We start from the raw sequence: 21,328 nt of genomic DNA, 5'->3' as shown, positions 1-21,328 counted from the left end.
CATTGTTCTGGCCTTTTGGGGACAGCCAGTTTGAGAGAATAAAGCCAAACAAGAACATTCCAGAAACTTAGAGAAGAAGGTGAGAGAGAGAGGGAGGCCGTGAGAGTGAGAGCCATGGAAAATTAGAGGAGAAAGGGGCAGTAAGTGGCTGCCATCAATCGCATGGTGTGCTACTGAGGTTATTTCCAGGTGATGAATTTTGATATATTAATACACCTGTGAAACCATCACCAAAATAAAAATAATGAATCCTTTGCTCTCAGAAGTTTCTATGTGGACCTTTGTAATCTCTCCATCCACATCCTGACCTTCCACCCCCGTCCAAGGGAAACAATGACTTGCTTTCATATAAAAGGAGTTATACTGTATGTACTCTTTTATTAATTATTTATTTAGAGTCTGGATTCTTTTGCTCAGCATAATTATTTTGTGATTTATCCATGTTGTGTGATTCCATAGGTGTTTTTTTGTTTGTTTGTTTTCACTGCTGAGAGTATTCTATTGTATGGATGTACCACAAACAAACACCTGTTCCCATGAGACTCAGATCAGTGGACCATAACACTCTTTACCACACTCTCCATTTCTTTATCCTTTATATCCTTATCCATTGAACACCCATAAGTCAGTCTTCCTCTCCTCAGAGAGTCCCTTCATATAGGCAACCCCCTCAACCTCCTTGTTCCTCCTCATCTCCAATGCCTGTCTCCTCCACTTTACTCTGGCCACTTCTTCCTAAGTCACACTTTGACCCTTGTCATCACTACTGTTCCACCTCTGAAATTACTGATTTGAACATTCCCCTTTCTGACAACAACTTCCTAAACTTCCAACTTGTTTAGGAATGTGCTCCCTCTGCAAGGTTCTTTCACCTCATCAGGACTTCCCAAATGTTGATAACTAGACTGTCTCTTAATCTATCAAACTCCTCTTGTCTTCACTTCCCTCTCTACTGCTCAGATTCCATGTCCCATTTCAAACACTCTTTTTTATGTACTACAATTTCCCATACTTTGTCCTTCCCTCACGCTCACCCTTAAAAAAAAGCCATTTCGTGAATTCCACCATACACCCTCTTCCTACATATGCCCAGGCAGCTCAGGGCACAGGTGTCACTGTGTGTTCACTTAAATTACGCTCCTGACACTGCTTGCCAACACTTCTCACCATTCTCTTCAGCAACCACCTCAAAGCTTCTCTACTCTCCTCAAACCTTTGACCGCTCCCCAATCACATGTGCCTCCTTACTCCCAGCCTGTGACTTCGCTTCCTGGATCATAACGTAGAAGCCTTTAGACACCAAGTTGTTGAATTTTCTACCTTCCATATTTACAGCAACACCTGTGAAGTTTTTGCACCCCCTTTCTTCCCTTCCATTACAATGCAGGAAACATCCTTCCTTTTGAACTTCCTTGTGTTCTCTGGACCTTACATATGGCCACTTTCTCAGGAACTCTTAATTTACCCTGTTTCTCACTTGTATTTTTTATCTTTAATTTTTTCTCTTTACTGGATTCTTCCAAGTATCCTTTTAAAATACCCTATATTCTTCCATCTTAAGGGAAAGTGTCCATCTTTCACCCCCTTAACAAAAACCCTCATAGAAACCTCTCTGGACCCCACATCCTCCTCCAACTGCTGAAGTTTCTCTTCCTTTATCTTCAGAGCCAAAGTCTTTAGAGAGTTGTCTTTAATGGTATATTCTGGCTTCTGTTCCCCACCATGTCACTACAATTGTGTTTACTAAGATCACTAAGAAACTCCTCATAGCTAAATATAATGGGTCCTCAAGGCCTTCTCTTACTTTAATGATTTAACTCATTTGATGTGTTGTTCATTCCCTCATTCTTGAAACAAATTAGGCTGGCCAAGAGGTGGAGTGCAGAGCAAAGAAATTCATTATAATTGGACAAGTGGAGACCTAGGTTCTAGGTATCTTTCTCTGACACCAGCTTTTCTGCTACCAGATCACTTATATCTCTGAGCCTCAGGTGCCACATTTTTAAACTGAAGAGAAAACTTCAAGTATGCAAAAGCTGGAGGGGGATGGATCAAATGGCTTCTTGAGGTTCTTTTTAGCCTTTGGAATCTATGGTTGCTGATTTTGAGTCACACACGAGTTATCAGTCACATTTGTATCCATGACTCAGCGTTCCCATCTTTGAAGTGAGACATTTTCTCTTGCTGCCTAAATTACTTCTAGGTTATAAATTCACCTTTGGAAGCAATATAAACTCTTTCACAACTCCGACCTACTCTTTACTAATGACTGGATTTTCTAGAGAGGAATAACTGTCAATTGAAATATCAAGTTGGCTCTTTTAGCATGCTAAGAATCCTAAGCCATTCAAATTCATAGAAATAAAAGTTTGGTCATTGGTCAAAGCACTGAGTGGTAACATTTTTTTCTGCTCCACAGATTAGAGTTATCAGGAAGACATATACAATGTTTATACTGGCCTCAGGACTGTGATCACTACTTCTTTAGTCTTGGGACAAACAGTCTTAAAAAACCTGGAGAGGAAAAAAACAGCATAAGTAATAGAAAACAAAAACTTTGTATTCCAGACCACTCAATGTGGTGTGGTAGAAAGAGAATGGACCAACAGTTAGAGCTGGATTTAGACTTGGTCCAATCACCAATTTGCTCTGTGAAACTGGGTCAACCATCCAAGTTGCTCATCTATAAAATGGGGAAGTAACATACTTACTGGATCTCCCAGCATGGCTGTGAAAATCAAGTGAGCCAAGGAATAGAAAATACTTTAAAAAGTAGAAAGAGCTTTATAACTCAAACATTTACTAACAGAGAAATAACAGTGTCCTAGTAAGAAAGGTCAATTGGAAGAAGGAATCTTTGAATCCATTTGTAGTAGATAGGGCATTAGATTAATACTTCAGTATTCCCAACTAGTAGAATATTGATTTGTTGGGGGGAGAAGTAGAAGTACAAGATCTCTTAGTCTAGCATATTTGAACTTATCTCAAATATATTACTGTAAAAGTCAATCTAGGTACATTAAATTGTGTGAGTTTAGCTACTTTCTTTTCACATTTGTGCCCCTTCTCCTATAGTCTTACATACAGATGGTGTAGTTGTAATCTTACCTTTTCCTTGTAAATTTACCAAGGAAAACCTAATAGACAAATAATTTTATACATAGAAATTTACCTTTCTCCCTCCACTACTCAAGATTTTGATTAGGACCACATAAAGGAATTTTTTTTTAAACATAGTTTCCTCCCCACTCATTTTCTATTCCACTTTCTTGCTACTACACAGATGGTTAAAGGTCTGCTAGCGGTTCATAAATGGTATTGTGAAAAAATTATTGGGGCACCTGGGTGGCTCAGTCAGTTAAATGTCTGCTTTGGCTCAGGTCATGATCTCAGGGTCCTGGGATGGAGGCCGGGGTCGGGCTGCCTGCTCAGCAAGGAGTCTGCTTCTCCCTCTGCCTCTCCCTCTCCCCAGCCCCCGACTCATGCTCTCTCTTTCTCTCTCAAATAAATAAATAAAATCTTTAAAAAAAAAGAAAAATTATTAAATGATTTCATGGATCATCCCCCTTCCATCCGATTGAGAAAATTATCCAGTAATATTTTTTCTCAAGGATTAATATTTTTTTTGTCATTCTAGAGTATGAAAAAGATAAAGCTTTCTACAAATACATGGGATATGCTACTCATTTATATCTGCAAGATTCTTACTTACAAATAAAAGAACCCACTATATCTGGTTTAAGCAGAAGGGATTAATTAAGAATTATCAGATCACTCACACAGAAATCTCTGGGATAGTTAAAGAGATAACTATTTTAGCAAAACAACCATAGCGGGCAAAATCTGCCATTTGGCACTATCCACACTGGAGGATACCACAGGGGACATGAGATCTCATTACAATCAGTGCTATTTATTTGGCATTTTTTAAAATATGAAGGAGGAACACAAAATGGCTTTAAGTTGTGTGTGTGTGTGTGTGTGTGTGTGTTTAATTCCAGTAGAGTTAACATACAAGGGTATGTTAGTTCCAGGTGTACAATACAGTGATTCAACAATCCTATACATTGCTCAGTGCTCATTGTGATAAGTGTATATCTTTAATCCCCTTCACCCCTTTCACCCCACTCCCACCTCCCCCCTGGTAACCGTCAGTTTGTTCCCTATAGTTAAGAGTCTGTTTTCTGGTTTGTCTCTTTCTTCCCCAGTTTGTTTGTTTTGTTTCTTAAATCCCACATATAAGTGAAATCATATGGTATTTGTCCTTCTCTGGCTAATTTCACAGAGCAGTAAACTGTCTAGATTCATCCATGTTGTTACAAATGGCAAGGTGTCATTTTTTTATGGCCGAGTAATAGTCCATTGTATTCAGATACCACATCTTCTTTATCCATTCATCTATCAAGGGACACTTGGGCTGCTTCCATAACGTGACTATTGTAAATACTGCTGCAATAAACACAGGGGGTGCATATATCTTCTTGAATTAGTGTTTTTGCATTCTTTGGGTAAATACCCAGTAGTGGAGTTGCTGGATCATATGGTAATTCTATTTTTAATTTTTTGAGGAACCTCCATGCCATTCTCCACAGGGGCTACACCCGTTTGCGTTCCCACCAACAGTTCACGAGGGTTCCTTTTCCTCCACATCCTCGCCAACACTTCTCTCTTATGTTTTTTTGATTTTAGCCATTCTGACAGGTCTGGGGTGATATCTCATTGTGGTTTTGGTTTGCATTTCCCTGATGAAGAATGATGTTGAGCATCTTTTCATGTGTCCGTTGGCCATCTGTAGGTCTTCCTTGGAGAAATGTCTGTTCATGTCTTTGGCCCATTTTTAATTGGATTATTTGGGGGTGGTGGTGTTGAATTGTGTAAGTTCCTTATACATTTTGGACACTACCCCTTTTATGGATATATGTTCTCCCATTCAGTAGGTTGTCTCTTAGTTTTGTTGATTGTTTCCTTTGCTGTGCAGAAGCTTTAATTTTGATGTAGCCCCAATAGTTTATTTTTGCTCTTGTGTCCCTTGCCTCAGGAGACGTATCTAGAAAAATGTTGCTATGGCCGATGTCAGAGAAATTACTGCCTGTGCTCTCTTCCCGAATTTTTGTGGTTTCAGGTCTGACATTTAGGTCTTTGATCCCTTTGAGAGTAAAGATTTTTAATCCATTGAGATTATTTTTGGGTATGGTGTAAGAAAGGGGCCAGTTTGAATGAAACTTCTTGCATGTAGCTGCCCAGCTTTCCCAGTGCCATTTGTTGTAGAGACTGTCTTTTTCCCACTGCATATTCTTGCCTCCTTTGTTGAAAATTAATTGACCATATAACTGTGGGTTTATTTCTGGGCTCTCTATTCTGTTGATCTATGTGTCTGTGTTTGTGCCGCTACCATACTGTTTTGATTACTACAGCTTTGTAGTCTATCTTGATATCTGGGATTGTGATTCCTTCAGTTTTGTTCTTCTTTTTCAAGATTCCTTTGGCTATTCTGGGTCTTTTGTGGTTCCATACACATTTTAGGATTATTTGTTCTAGTCCTGTGAAAAATGCCCTTGGTCATTTGGGTAGGGTTTGCATTAAATCTGTAGACTGCTTTGGGTAGTACAGTATGGACATTTAAACAATATTTGTTCTTCTAATCCATGAACAGGACATCTCTTCCCATTTGTTTGTGTCATCTTCACTTTATTTCATCAAGGTTTTATAGCTTTCAGAGTGCAGGTTTTTCACCTCATAGGCATTTTACTATTTTACTGTAAATGGGATTGTTTTCTTAATTTCTCTTTCCGCTACTTTCTTATTAGAGTATAGAAATGCAATGGATTTCAAAAAAAAAAAAAAAAGAAAAGAAATGCAATGGATTTCTCTATATTGATTTTGTATCTTGTGACCTTCCCGAATTCATTTGTCAGTTCTAGTAGATTTTTGGTGGAGTCTTTAGGGTTGTCTCTATATAGTATCATGTCATCAGCAAATAGAGACAGTTTTACTTCTTGCTTACCAATTTGGATGCCCTTTTTTCTTTGTCTTGTCTGATTGCTGTGGTGAGGACTTCCAGCACTATACTGAATAAAAGCGGTGGGAGAGGACATCCTTGTCTTGTTCCTGATCTTAGGGGGAAAGCGCTCAGTTTTCCCCATTACGTATGATGTTTGCTGTGAGTTTTTCATATATGGCTAATAAGTTGAGGTAGGTTCCCTCTATACCTACTTTGTTGAGGGTTTTTATCATGAATGGATGTGGTACTTTGTCAAGAATGCTTTTTCCGCATCTATTGAAATGATCATGTGGTTTTTATCCTTTCTTGTGTTGATGTGATGTATCACGTTGATTGATTTGCGAATATTGAACCACCCTTGCATCCCGGGAATGAATCCCATTTGATCGTGGTGAAGGATTTTTTTATTGTATTGTTGGATTCGGTTTGCTATATTTTGTTGAGGATTTTTTGCATCTGTGTTCATCAGAGATATTGGCCTGTAGTTCTCCTTTCCTGTGGTGTCCTTATCTGGTTTTGGTGTCAGTGTAATGCTGCCCTCAGAGAATGAATTTGGAAGTTTTCCTTCCTCTTGTATTTTTTGGAACAGCTTGAGAAGAATAGGTATTAACTCTTCTTTAAATGTTTGGTAGAATTCACCCAGAATGGGTGGAGAGTGTTGTGTTGTGCTGGGTCCCACAGGTGTCCATCTGTCTAGTCTGGGAGGCTAGGGAGGGAAATGGCGCCTGCCAGCTCTTTTGTTCTTGGAGAGGTCTCCCAAAGATCCCTGCCCCTCCCACACAGGGTCTGAGATTACTAAATAAATCTTCCCATACAGCCCAGGCGATTTTCAAATTTCCAAACTGCTGTCTGTATGCTGTATCTTAGTGAAGCTGCTTGTTGTGCTGTGTCTTTAAGGGCGGGGACTCAGTTTCCTCCCACCCTCCCAGCTCTCCCAGAGACAAGCCTGCTGACTTGTTCCAGGTGTCAAGCCCCACTGACTGTAAGGACTCATGAAGTTAGGCCCTGTGGTTTTCAAAGCCAAATGTTATGGAGATTCATTTTCCCAGGGTGAGTCCCCCATGCCTGGGGTGCCTGGTGTTGGTGTCTGCTCCTCTTTCCTCTCCACATCTGCAGCCTCCTTCCCTCCTGTGGACAGTCCCACAGGTCTGTTTGGCTCCAGACTGTGTCTCCCCCCTTCCTCTGCCCTCCTCTTCGAGGTGGTGTTTTCTCTACCTTCAGCTGTTGAGAGTCTGTTCTGCCAGTCTTTGGGTCATTTTCTGGGTTTTTTTACACTGATGTGGGTGTTTTCTAGTTGTATCTTTGGGACAAGGTGAGCTTAAGATCCTCCTGCTCTGTCATTTCCTCCTCCTATTTGGCCATCTTCAACAAAAGGTGATCATTGAATCCATTGGTGGGTATGGAGTGTTCATTGTGCCATTATTCTAAGTATATGTGTGACATTTGTAACAATATGGATGTTTAATGGAATTGAGTTAAATTTTATTTTATTTTTATTTACTTATTTATTCATGCTTTTATGTATTTATTTATTTTTTGTGGGCTGCAAAGCAAGGTTTGTTGAGCGTTAGTGAAGCGATAGTACAAAGCTCCTGGGGAGGGAGGGGACCTGAGAGGTTTGCCTGGAACTGAGTTAAATTTTAATAATATTTTTTTAGTCTTACTGTATTTGTTTTTTTTTTAAAGATTTTATTTATTTATTTATTTGACAGAGAGACAGTGAGAGAGGGAACACAAGCAGGGGGAGTGGGAGAGGGAGAAGCAGGCTTTCCGCCGAGCAGGGAGCCCGATGTGGGGCTCCATCCCAGGATCTGGGATCGTGACCTGAGCCGCAGGCAGATGCTTAATGACTGAGCCACCCAGGCGCCCCTTACTGTATTTGTTTTTATAATTTTTTTTATTCGTGGCATTAATGATGGTTTTCCTTTCTGAGTCATAATAGTTCCTTTCAATATAAAAATTTTTTTCAAATAAAAAAGAGTCAACTTAAAAAATATTAAATATATAACATATGTAGCAGTAGACTTACTAGTAGACATAGTAAAAGTCATGAAGGTAGAAGGCAAATAACTAAACTTTCAGAAATATTGCCTTAGAGAGTATTTCTGACATTTATATAAGGCATATTAATTTTCATTCAATATGTCCTCAAATTTTATTTTGTTTATTTTTTATTTTTTTTCTAAACGGACTATTTTATTTTTATTTTTATTATGTTATATTAGGCACCATACAGTACTTCATTAGTTTTTGATGTAGTGTTCCATGATTCATTGTTTGTATATAACACCCAGTGCTCCTTGCAATACCTGCCCTCCTTAATACCCATCACTGGGCTAACCCATCCCACCCCCTCCCCTCTGATACCCTTGGTTTGTTTCCCAGAGTCCATAGTCTCTCATGGTTCATCTCCCCCTCTGATTCCCCCCCCCTTTATTTTTCCCTTCCTTTTCCTAATGTCTTACATGCTTTTCTCTATGTTCTACATATAAGTGAAACCATATAATTGTCTTTCTCTTACTGACTTATTTCACATAGCATAATCCCCTCCAGTTCCATCCATGTCAGTGCAAATGGTGGGTATTCATCCTTTCTGATGGCTGAGTAATATTCCATTGTATATATGAACCACATCTTCTTTATCCATTCATCTGTTGAAGGACATCTCGGCTCCTTCCACAGTTTGGCTATTGTGGACATTGCAGCTATGAACATTGGCGTGCATGTGCCCCTTCTTTTCACTACATCTGTAAATTTGGGGCAAATACCCAGTAGTGCAATTGCTGGGTCATACGGTACCTCTATTTTTAACTTTTTGAGGGACCTCCATACTATTTTCCAAAGTGGCTGTACCAACTTGCATTCCCACCAACAGTGTAAGAGGGTTCCCGTTTCTCCACATCCTCTCCAACATTTTTTTTTCCTGCCTTCTTAATTTTGCCATTCTAACTGGTGTAAGGTTGTATCTCAATGTGGTTTTGATTTGAATTTCCCTGATGGCTAATGATGTTGAACATTTTTTCATGTGTCTGTTAACCATTTGCATGTCTTCTTTGGAGACGTGTCTGTTCATGTCTTCTGCCCATTTTTTGACTTGATTATTTGTTTTTTGGGTGTTGAGTTTGAGAAGTTCTTTATAGATCTTGGATACCAGCCCTTTATCTGTAATGTCATTTGCAAATATCTTCTCCCATTCCGTGGGTTGCCTCTTGATTTTGCTGATTGTTTCCTTTGCTGTGCAGAAGCTTTTTATCTTGATGAAGTCCCAAAAGTTCATTTTTGCTTTTGTTTCCCTTGCCTTTGGAGACGTGTCTTGAAAGAAGTGGTGTGGCGGATGTAGAAGAGATTACTGCTTATGTTCTCCTGTAGGATTTTGAAGGATTCCTCTAACATTGAGGTCTTTTCATCCATTTAGAGTTTATCTTTGTATATGGTGTAAGAGAATGGTTGAGTTTCATTCCTCTGTATATAGCTGTCCAATTTTCCTAGCACCATTTATTGAAGAGATTATCTTTTTTCCATTAGATATTTTTTCCTGCTTTGTCGAAGATTAGTTGACCATAGAGTTGAGGCTCCATATCTGGACTCTCTATTCTCTTCCAATGATCTATGTGTCTGTTTTTGTGCCAGTACCATGCTGTCTTGGTGATCACAGTTTTGTAATATAGCTTGAAATCAGGCAACGTGATGCCCCCAGCTTTGTTTTTCTTTTTCAACATTTCTTTGGTAATTCAGGGTCTTTTCTGGTTCCATACACATTTTAGGATTGTTTGTTCTAGCTCTTTGAAAAATGCCATTGGTATTGAAGAAGACACAAAAAGATGGAAAAACATTACATGCTCATTGATTGGAAGAATAAACATTGTTAAAATGTCTATGCTGCCAAGAGCAATCTATACTTTCAATGCCATCCCGATCCTCAAATTTTAATAACCCTATAGGATTGCAAGATGGTTTGGTATCAAACAGATCTCAGTTCAAATCCTAGTAGTTTTAGCTTTATACTTGGGGCAAGTTACTTAATTTCTGCCTCAGTTTTTTGACATGTAAAATGGAGAAAATGTCAGCTTACAGAATTATAGCTTATGGAAATAATGAATGTAAACTGCCTTACTGTGTCCAGCACAAGACAGAGTTTAAACAGTGGTAGCCATTATTATTAGAAGGTAGATCTAAGGCACTCATTTTACAGATGAGAAAGTTCAGAGTCAGAGAAGTTATGTGCCTAGTATAAGTTAAATATTACATACTTTGGGTGCATCATTTTTTGAGCATTGATTTAAATTTCCAAAGCCACATTTTATCACATCTCTGATGCAACAGTTAACTAGGAAGGTATATACCAAGACTTTGACTCCATTGCTAATTTGGTTCTGCATTTTAGTACATTGCTGGTTGCCTTAGGTAGACAGGCATCAGTGTTGTTGTTGCTATGTATGTTAACTAGATTCTTGAGAGATCCTTTTTGATGTGTTCACTTTTGTGACTACAGAATACAGTTATCACCTAACTAAGTGCTGTTGGTGACAAGAGGGACTGAATGAGAGGGTGCAAGGATGAAAACTAATCTTTGCTACTAAAAAACAAAAGTGAAAATAAGAGCAATTTCTTTTTTTTCTTTTTTCTTTCTTCTTTCTTTCTTTCTTTCCCCCTCTAGTAGTGGAACCAAAGAAGGACTGGCCTTAAGAGCACCAGTTTAGGAGTAGTGGTCCACACAGAGGTGAAGAGACTAGACATCAGGACCAGGGACCATGGTAAGAGTACCTTACTCCAAATTATTATTATTTTGCAAGGCACCATGCTGTGCAGCCTCCTTGACCAAGCCAGTTTGGTACACAAAACTGAGTTCACCTTCTCTTGATAAATACAGAATTGGCAATCTCAAAGTGTGAAATTATGTCATATTTCTAGCATTTCTAGATTAAGAAATAATCTGTTTTATTTTAAAAATAACTCCTCAGAACAGATTTAAGATCAGACTATGAATCAGTGGGGAAAAAAATAAAACAAATTTAGAAGGCTGAAAATCCTGACCTAGTGCATCTGCTATCTTGGGCACTGCTACATCCTCCTTCCCTACACATGTAGTCAATATGGTCTGGACTTTGTTTACTCAATAATTACATTCTCTTGCTTCTCTAAGTGACAGCCAGTACCTTATTATGGTATTTAACACCAGGTATATAAAGTGCATTTTCCAGTAAATGGAATTTTTGAATCCTCAATATGGAGTTGTGATTGTGTTTGTATCACATGTTTCTTGAGCAATTCAATACCAACTCACAGCATTCTTGTCATGGGCTGGTTATGCAGTTGCATGAAAGTATTGGTCATGACAATTCCACATGAACGTCCAAAAAGATGAAAGTCTGAAAGTCACAAGACGTCATCAGTGTAAGAAGTTACAATTACCTCTGAGGGCAAAAGATTAAATCTATTTTTACATGAATTTTTGACCCCCATATCTGTACTGTCTAGATTGTCTTTTATGTAATTTGTGATCTGATTTCTTGACAAATTAGACATGTAAACAGGAAATGATTTTAATGAAAAACAGTGGTAATGTATTTGTTCAAAACTGCCTGAGATTGTTTGAAATGTAAGATGTTTCTCTATAAGAAACATATGATTGTGGTAGAGGGTTAGGATTCCCATGAAACAGTTAATCTACTAAGGAAGCCAAGACATTTGATAAATATGGGGGTTTCGATGTTAAGAGTGAAGAAAAGTGGCAAGTTGCCAAGGAGAGATGGAACAGGTTCATAGAGATATTTGTTTCAAGCATCTTGATTTGTGGCAAACTCATTTGCCTCAGGAAGTCACTGACAGTGGGGGAGGAGATGGAGTAGATGCTGTAGTTGCGTCTAGCACTGATCCAGACAAAACCACAATCAAAACCCAGGAGCTGACATTCAATCACTAAAGATCCCAGCCATTTGTATAGTGCACCTAGCTGACACTCAAAACATCTCAAAGAAGGCAGAATCTCAATTTCCCAAGCAAGGAAATAGAAAACTGCAATGTCTGAATGTTTTTATCTAAGCTCAGATTGGAGCAGTAATGGCATTAAAATAGAATGGGTTTAATAATAAATCTTGGCAATATAACTGTGATGTACAGAGTAGTAAATTTTTCAAGTTCATTTGCTCTACCTCCTTTTAAGCAGTATACAAGTGTACTATGTATGTATATACAATGATGCCATTATATTGTGGCAGTAGTGGAAGAAAGGGCTATGGCATGATTAATTGTAGAACAGAATTACTTGACAGCAGAGCTGTCAAATATCAAAACACTTCCCAGGATTTTAAATTGAACAAGTTGAGGAATGTATATTGTTTTTACTATAAGAGAAATCAACCCACAATTTGAGTAAAAATTAACTCTTTATAGTGCCTTCTTCCTTATCTGTACAGCATCAAAAAAAATGCTTACATGTAGACATGCATTCAAGATTGATGACTGATAAATAAATAAGGGAGCAACATTTGTAAGGCCCTTTGAAGTTGGCAAAGAGCTTTCCTGTACATTATTTTGTTTAATCCTCATAACAATACTATGAGATTGATTGGGCAGTCCTTTCAATTCAATTTTCAGTGAAACCTACTCTGGGCCAGGTTTTATGCTAGACACTAAAGATAAAAAGATCAAATCCCTTTAGCCAAGAAATTTAACAAATAAGGAAACTGAGTCTCAGAGACAGAGATGGTCTAGTAAGTTTTTACTCAAAACCCCCAAATCTGTATCTTTGGGCTCAAAATCTGATGCTTTTATCCTTTAGCCATGTGCCTCTAAACAGAATGGGGCCAAATTAGTCAAGAGAAATACATTTTGTTGAAAGTTGGTTTCCAAGGCACTCTAAATTTCATACAGTGAAACCAGCTTAACAGAAAACTCAATTCAAAGATCACTTGCCTATTAAAGCAAGGGTTTTACACCACTAATTTTATTTCCTTTAGGAGCAGTGCTGAATAAACTTGCATTAAAACAGAGTGAACTGTTCAGCTTTGACATGTAAAGAGTTTGGAAGACATCACTCTTAGCCTTACAATAAGAAAAAACTGAATAAACTGAAAAATGAATGACTTCTCTGAAAGCCGTCAGAGAACTAAGGTTGTAGGGCAAAAAGCCGCCCTGCAATTTGGAGACAGGTGCATCCTGAAACAGAGTCACATTCTGCTTACCTGAAGCTGAAGCCGCTGCTATCATAAATTGATAGAAACATTTAATGGTGTGGACCAGCCAGACTTAAAAACTCCTGGAAGCCCAGTCTTAGGGTTGGAGGGAGGCACACTTTCATGGGTTTTACCTCCAGGAATCCCAGCAGGTTCTCCCTATGAAGATTAAAGAACAATCCCTTTATGTCTTTGGCAATGGGAAGGTAAATGTAACTAATGTGAAATATACTTAGGGGAAAAGTAACTATATGTCATGTTGATAATATTTATCCTTGATATGCTGTGATGAGAATGGCACCGCCCCTTTGTGCTTTTCCTCCCACAAACCCATACCCCAGTCTAATCATGAGAAAAACACTAGATAGTCCCCAAATAAGATATATCTACAAAAATCCCTGACGAGTACTCCTCAAAATTGTCAAAGGCATCAAAACAAAGAAAACCTGATAAACTGTCACAGTAAAAAGGAGCCTAAGGAATCACGATGACTCAGTGTAATGTGGTATCCTGGATGGGATCCTGGAACAGAAAAATATATTAGGTAAATGCTAAGGAAATCTGAATAAACTATGAACTATAGTTAATAATAATGTATCACTATTGGTTTATTTATTGTAACAAAAATACTAACAATAAGACAAGTTAGGTGTAAAGTAAATGGGAATTTTTTGGGTGGCTATCTTTGCAACTTTTCTGATCAAAAACTATTTTTAAAAACACTGAGGAATGATATAAACAAACAGAATGGGCTGGGTTTTGAAATAACTTCTTAAGTTCCTTGAGAAATAGCTACATTAGGAAGTAGAGTTGACTATGACCATAATACAGTCTTGAAAGTCTTCCCAACTTCCATTTTGGGTAAGACACCTGAGGAGTTGTGAAGGAGAAAGTAGACTCCACCTAGTCAACCAGATTGATGAATCATGCCTTCATTTCCTGGAGTGAGAGATTTTGAGGTAGTAAATGATTATTGTTAATTATATTTCTCATAAAGGAAACCAACTTCTCCCAACTTACGGAGTGCGAACATTAGAAGGAACCTCAGATGCACTCAAGTTCAGTTTTCTCCCTTTACAAATGAGGAAATTGAGAAACAGGAGGGAAGAGGCCATACTGGATCCAAGATTAGAACTCAGTGTCCTTTTGTCACTGATATTTTAATATGAAAAATATCAAACTTGCAGTTAGAATAATGGCACAATGAACACTCCATACCCACCAATGGATTCAATGATCACCTTTTGTTGAAGATGGCCAAATAGGAGGAGGAAATGACAGAGCAGGAGGATCCTAAGCTCACCTTGTCCCAAAGATACAACTAGAAAACACCCACATCAGTGTAAAAAAACCCAGAAAATGACCCAAAGACTGGCAGAACAGACTCTCAACAGCTGAAGGTAGAGAAAACACCACCTCGAAGAGGAGGGCAGAGGAAGGGGGGAGACACAGTCTGGAGCCAAACAGACCTGTGGGACTGTCCACAGGAGGGAAGGAGGCTGCAGATGTGGAGAGGAAAGAGGAGCAGACACCAACACCAGGCACCCCAGGCATGGGGGACTCACCCTGGGAAAATGAATCTCCATAACATTTGGCTTTGAAAACCACAGGGCCTAACTTCATGAGTCCTTACAGTCAGTGGGGCTTGACACCTGGAACAAGTCAGCAGGCTTGTCTCTGGGAGAGCTGGGAGGGTGGGAGGAAACTGAGTCCCCGCCCTTAAAGACACAGCACAACAAGCAGCTTCACTAAGATACAGCATACAGACAGCAGTTTGGAAATTTGAAAATCGCCTGGGCTGTATGGGAAGATTTATTTAGTAATCTCAGACCCTGTGTGGGAGGGGCAGGGATCTTTGGGAGACCTCTCCAAGAACAAAAGAGCTGGCAGGCGCCATTTCCCTCCCTAGCCTCCCAGACTAGACAGATGGACACCTGTGGGACCCAGCACAACACAACACTCTCCACCCATTCTGGGTGAATTCTACCAAACATTTAAAGAAGAGTTAATACCTATTCTTCTCAAGCTGTTCCAAAAAATACAAGAGGAAGGAAAACTTCCAAATTCATTCTCTGAGGGCAGCATTACACTGACACCAAAACCAGATAAGGACACCACAGGAAAGGAGAACTACAGGCCAATATCTCTGATGAACACAGATGCAAAAAATCCTCAACAAAATATAGCAAACCGAATCCAACAATACAATAAAAAAATCCTTCACCACGATCAAATGGGATTCATTCCCGGGATGCAAGGGTGGTTCAATATTCGCAAATCAATCAACGTGATACATCACATCAACACAAGAAAGGATAAAAACCACATGATCATTTCAATAGATGCGGAAAAAGCATTCTTGACAAAGTACCACATCCATTCATGATAAAAACCCTCAACAAAGTAGGTATAGAGGGAACCTACCTCAACTTATTAGCCATATATGAAAAACTCACAGCAAACATCATACGTAATGGGGAAAACTGAGCGCTTTCCCCCTAAGATCAGGAACAAGACAAGGATGTCCTCTCCCACCGCTTTTATTCAGTATAGTGCTGGAAGTCCTCACCACAGCAATCAGACAAGACAAAGAAAAAAGGGCATCCAAATTGGTAAGCAAGAAGTAAAACTGTCTCTATTTGCTGATGACATGATACTATATAGAGACAACCCTAAAGACTCCACCAAAAATCTACTAGAACTGACAAATGAATTCGGGAAGGTCACAAGATACAAAATCAATATAGAGAAATCCATTGCATTTCTTTTCTTTTTTTTTTTTTTTTGAAATCCATTGCATTTCTATACTCTAATAAGAAAGTAGCGGAAAGAGAAATTAAGAAAACAATCCCATTTACAGTAAAATAGTAAAATGCCTATGAGGTGAAAAACCTGCACTCTGAAAGCTATAAAACCTTGATGAAATAAAGTGAAGATGACACAAACAAATGGGAAGAGATGTCCTGTTCATGGATTAGAAGAACAAATATTGTTTAAATGTCCATACTGTACTACCCAAAGCAGTCTACAGATTTAATGCAAACCCTACCCAAATGACCAAGGGCATTTTTCACAGGACTAGAACAAATAATCCTAAAATGTGTATGGAACCACAAAAGACCCAGAATAGCCAAAGGAATCTTGAAAAAGAAGAACAAAACTGAAGGAATCACAATCCCAGATATCAAGATAGACTACAAAGCTGTAGTAATCAAAACAGTATGGTAGCGGCACAAACACAGACACATAGATCAACAGAATAGAGAGCCCAGAAATAAACCCACAGTTATATGGTCAATTAATTTTCAACAAAGGAGGCAAGAATATGCAGTGGGAAAAAGACAGTCTCTACAACAAATGGCACTGGGAAAGCTGGGCAGCTACATGCAAGAAGTTTCATTCAAACTGGCCCCTTTCTTACACCATACCCAAAAATAATCTCAATGGATTAAAAATCTTTACTCTCAAAGGGATCAAAGACCTAAATGTCAGACCTGAAACCACAAAAATTCGGGAAGAGAGCACAGGCAGTAATTTCTCTGACATCGGCCATAGCAACATTTTTCTAGATACGTCTCCTGAGGCAAGGGACACAAGAGCAAAAATAAACTATTGGGGCTACATCAAAATTAAAGCTTCTGCACAGCAAAGGAAACAATCAACAAAACTAAGAGACAACCTACTGAATGGGAGAACATATATCCATAAAAGGGGTAGTGTCCAAAATGTATAAGGAACTTACACAATTCAACACCACCACCCCCAAATAATCCAATTAAAAATGGGCCAAAGACATGAACAGACATTTCTCCAAGGAAGACCTACAGATGGCCAACGGACACATGAAAAGATGCTCAACATCATTCTTCATCAGGGAAATGCAAACCAAAACCACAATGAGATATCACCCCAGACCTGTCAGAATGGCTAAAATCAAAAAAACATAAGAGAGAAGTGTTGGCGAGGATGTGGAGGAAAAGGAACCCTCGTGAACTGTTGGTGGGAACGCAAACGGGTGTAGCCCCTGTGGAGAATGGCATGGAGGTTCCTCAAAAAATTAAAAATAGAATTACCATATGATCCAGCAACTCCACTACTGGGTATTTACCCAAAGAATGCAAAAACACTAATTCAAGAAGATATATGCACCCCCTGTGTTTATTGCAGCAGTATTTACAATAGTCACGTTATGGAAGCAGCCCAAGTGTCCCTTGATAGATGAATGGATAAAGAAGATGTGGTATCTGAATACAATGGACTATTACTCGGCCATAAAAAAATGACACCTTGCCATTTGTAACAACATGGATGAATCTAGACAGTTTACTGCTCTGTGAAATTAGCCAGAGAAGGACAAATACCATATGATTTCACTTATATGTGGGATTTAAGAAACAAAACAAACAAACTGGGGAAGAAAGAGACAAACCAGAAAACAGACTCTTAACTATAGGGAACAAACTGACGGTTACCAGGGGGGAGGTGGGAGTGGGGTGAAAGGGGTGAAGGGGATTAAAGATATACACTTATCACAATGAGCACTGAGCAATGTATAGGATTGTTGAATCACTGTGTTGTATACCTGAAACTAACATACCTCTGTATGTTAACTCTATCAGAACTTTAAAAAAAAAAATTGAAATAAAAAACATTTTTTATATTTGCTTTTATATTTGTATCTTTTTTTTTATTTTAAAAGCCAGATAGGGGTGCCTGGGTGGCTCAGTCGTTAAGCGTCTGCCTTCGGCTCAGGTCATGATCCCAGGGTCCTGGGATCGAGCCCCGCATCGGGCTCTCTGCTCAGCGGGAAGCCTGCTTCTGCCTCTCCCACTCCCCCTGCTTGTGTTCCCTCTCTCGCTGTGTCTCTCTCTCTCTCTGTCAAATAAATAAATAAAATCTTAAAAATAAAATGAAATGACTTTAAAAAAAAATAAAATAAAATAAAATAAAAGCCAGATATATTTTTTAAAAGATCATGCCTACAATAAGTAAATTATGTAGTGACGGAACATCAAAAAAAGTTGATGAACAAAAGGCACAATTCAAAGTGTTCGGGAGTAGAAAGAACAGAAGAGTTCTTTTTGGTTTGGTTCAAAGTAGGAGAAAAGGGAAAAAGGTGTATTAAAATTATTTTTCTGGTGAAGGTTTCTGTCAGTTGAAGCAGTTAACACTGGCTTCTTTCTCCCTGGTCCAAAGCAGTCTTTTCTTCCCTCCACTTCTGAGCATGTGTTTAATCTTCTGCTATATAGAGGTGATACATCAGAGCACCAGCACTGCTGAGATGGCTGGGATCACCCAGTTGGCCCACCAAATGGAATTAGAATCAACAGTAGTAATGAGTTTCCAAAGGCTTGGTTAACTTTGCTCTGTCATGCGGATGAAGTTCCCCAATTATGTACGTTTTGGACAATTCTCTAGCATCTGTAGAGTGTCCCACATCCTCAAAACTTTCAGTAGCATCCCCTCCAGTTTGTTCCCTTTAACACTTCTTCCCCACCAGGATGCTCCTCCAAGAACTTGGTCAAATCGTACACCTTGTGGTGCAGAATCAACCTGGTGCTCTTGCTGTGGTTGTGCTTCTGGATCTCTTCCAGGGTGTAGTACTTGACAGTCTGGTCCGACTGCTTGGCCATTTCGGAACGCGGCGAGCCTCAGGCCGTGCAGACACCGGCCGAGCTGGGAGAAGCGGAGCACGCATCTCAGCTAGCTGGGCCCCGGACATTCCCGGGGCCCCGGCCCAGCGCTCTATTTGTATATCTTTTAAAGGTATTTTTTTTTTTTTTTACCTTAGAACACTTCATCTTTCAATATTTCAGGATGTATTTCCTATGGATAATGACATTTTCTTCATATCTATAATACTATTATAAAAATAATTAGAAATAATTCCTTAATATATTTTATATTTTATAGGTGGTTCATTGTCTAATTTTTTCACGTGTCTCCAAAATGGCTTTTATAGATTTGTTTTCCAAATCAGGATCCAATCAATGTGGCTCATTGTATTTTGTTTTATGTTTATAATCCCTCTAATCCCTTTCATCTGGAACATTACCCACACATTTCTTTTCATGACTTTTTATAAAATGTCTCACATTCTGGAATTGCCTGATTATTTTCTCTTTGTGTCATTTAATTTGTCTTTCTCCACTATATTTTTTATAAAGAAATTTGGGTGGGAAGGCTTAAGTAGATTCAGATAATTTATTTTTTTTGGTAAAAATGTTTTATAGTTCATGCTTTGTTCTTCGTATTGCATCATCAGAAGTCTCGTAATGTGAGGCTGTTTCCCTGTGAATGTTGCAAGGTTTGATGACTTGGTTAGGTGACTTCCCGCTCTCCCCATTGTAAAGATACAGTATTTTCCTATGTTACTAGCAAGGAATGTGTGGGCTAATGCTTGGAACTAAGCACATATCTTGTTTCTTAACAACCTGACTCCTAATGGTTTTAACATCTATTGATGTCCCTTACTTGAATCCATTATATCATTGCATTGCAAACTGGTGATATTTCCAGTTTTTTCATTCCTTCTACTATGTGTGCTGAGATTCTTCTGTAAATAAGAGCTTTTCCTCATCAACTGTGGGCGAATGACTGTTAATCCTTTTTAAAAAAAGACATGGTAAATGTTTATTCCTTTTAGTTAGTTTCTACTTTTCAGAGTAATAAGTTGATGTAAGACTCTATCCAAAATTATCAAAAGAATTAAAAATTTTTTCTTCCTTCCTTCCTTCCTTCCTTCCTTCCTTCCTCCCTCCCTGCCTTCTTTCTTTCTTCTTTCTTTCTTTTTCTTTCTTTCTTTCTTTCTTTCTTTCTTTCTTTCTTTCTTTCTTTCTTTCTTTCTTTCTTTCTCTCTCTTTCTCTGACACTAAGGAGTCATAAGTTATTATTTATATTCATTATTCTTTCTGATGAAAATAATAACCTATGACTCCCCAGTGATCAAAATTTGGTCAGTGGAAGTTTCTTCAAGTGTCCTATTATCATGTTCCCACTAATGTGTTAGCACCTCTTTATTTTCTAGCAAAAGATATCCCAGGATCATTTATATCTTGCCTCTGACCTCTTTCTCCAAGGTCTTGGATACTTTCTGAGGGAAATGATATTTAGAAACTGAAGCCTGGACACTGGAGTGTGCTTATTTCTGGGGTCCTTTCAGCAAATAAACAGGAACTATATTTTATAAAAGGTTTTATTTGAAGATGAGCTGAGAATACATATGTAGGTTCAGAGCAAAGTAGACAATGCCTTCTGATATAGTAGATGTCAGTATCATTTTCCAGATGAAAAATAAAGGCTCAGAGAAAGTAACTTTCTTTAGCTTACATAGTGCATAAGTAACCAAGCTGGATTTTGAACTTGTCTGTAATTCCAACACTGTCTATAGAGGAGAATTCTATCATGTTTATGTCCATCCAGAGTCCTTACATGCTTTGGAATTTTCTGTATTATGTTTCTCATTTCCCCAAGTTAGGAGACAGGTTTTACTTTTTCAGTCTCCCTTTCAGCCAGGGTGAAGTTACTGCCAATTAGATGCATGCACTAAGACTTTAATTTGATGAACAGTGTGAGTCTTCAGGTACTAACCAGAATCCATTTTGATAAAGTGGTCAAGGAGGCATCTTCAAGGGAAGAGCTTCTGTCATCCAGTGTCCAGTATCCAGGGTATAAACAATATGATCTTCCAGTGGCAGAAAGAGTGGGATCTTTGCTAGAGTAATCCTTTAGCATAGCTTGACCATCATTCCTAATTGTATTCTTTAAGCCTGAGTGTTGCCCTCCTGGAGTTTCAGTGAGTTTTAATAAATTCCATTTCTGCTTAAACTAGCTACAGTGAGTTCTGCTGTTTACAACTGAAAACCTTGCCTGATGCACTATGCCACTTTCCCAAACCGTGTACCATGGCTGGTGAAGATTGTCAACAGGTGTGTCATGAGTTTGTATTGTTTCCGAACCAGTTTACATCTCATGATCCAACTGCCCATACCCTAGGTGGGTTGTTGTCCTCATTCTGAGCCCTAGAACCTTACCTTCATACTCAAACTTAGATCTGACCCTTCACCTTCCTTTAATAAAACCAAGGAGAGTGAGAGAAGAGGGACAAAGATACAAGGAAGGAAGGATGCCAAACACCATCAGGAAGTCATCA

The 21,328-nt window shown here is 38.7% G+C and overlaps 1 pseudogene; it reads right to left on the bottom strand.

Annotated features, from left to right (window-relative positions):
* Positions 1-18,122: 18,122 nt before the first annotated feature.
* Positions 18,123-18,961, bottom strand: LOC118551174 (cytochrome b5 pseudogene; annotated as a pseudogene).
* Positions 18,962-21,328: the final 2,367 nt, after the last annotated feature.

This window comes from Halichoerus grypus, chromosome 4 (assembly GCF_964656455.1).
Source record: "Halichoerus grypus chromosome 4, mHalGry1.hap1.1, whole genome shotgun sequence".
NCBI classification, from domain to species: Eukaryota; Metazoa; Chordata; class Mammalia; order Carnivora; family Phocidae; genus Halichoerus; species Halichoerus grypus.
This window is presented reverse-complemented; position numbering and strand designations above follow the sequence as displayed.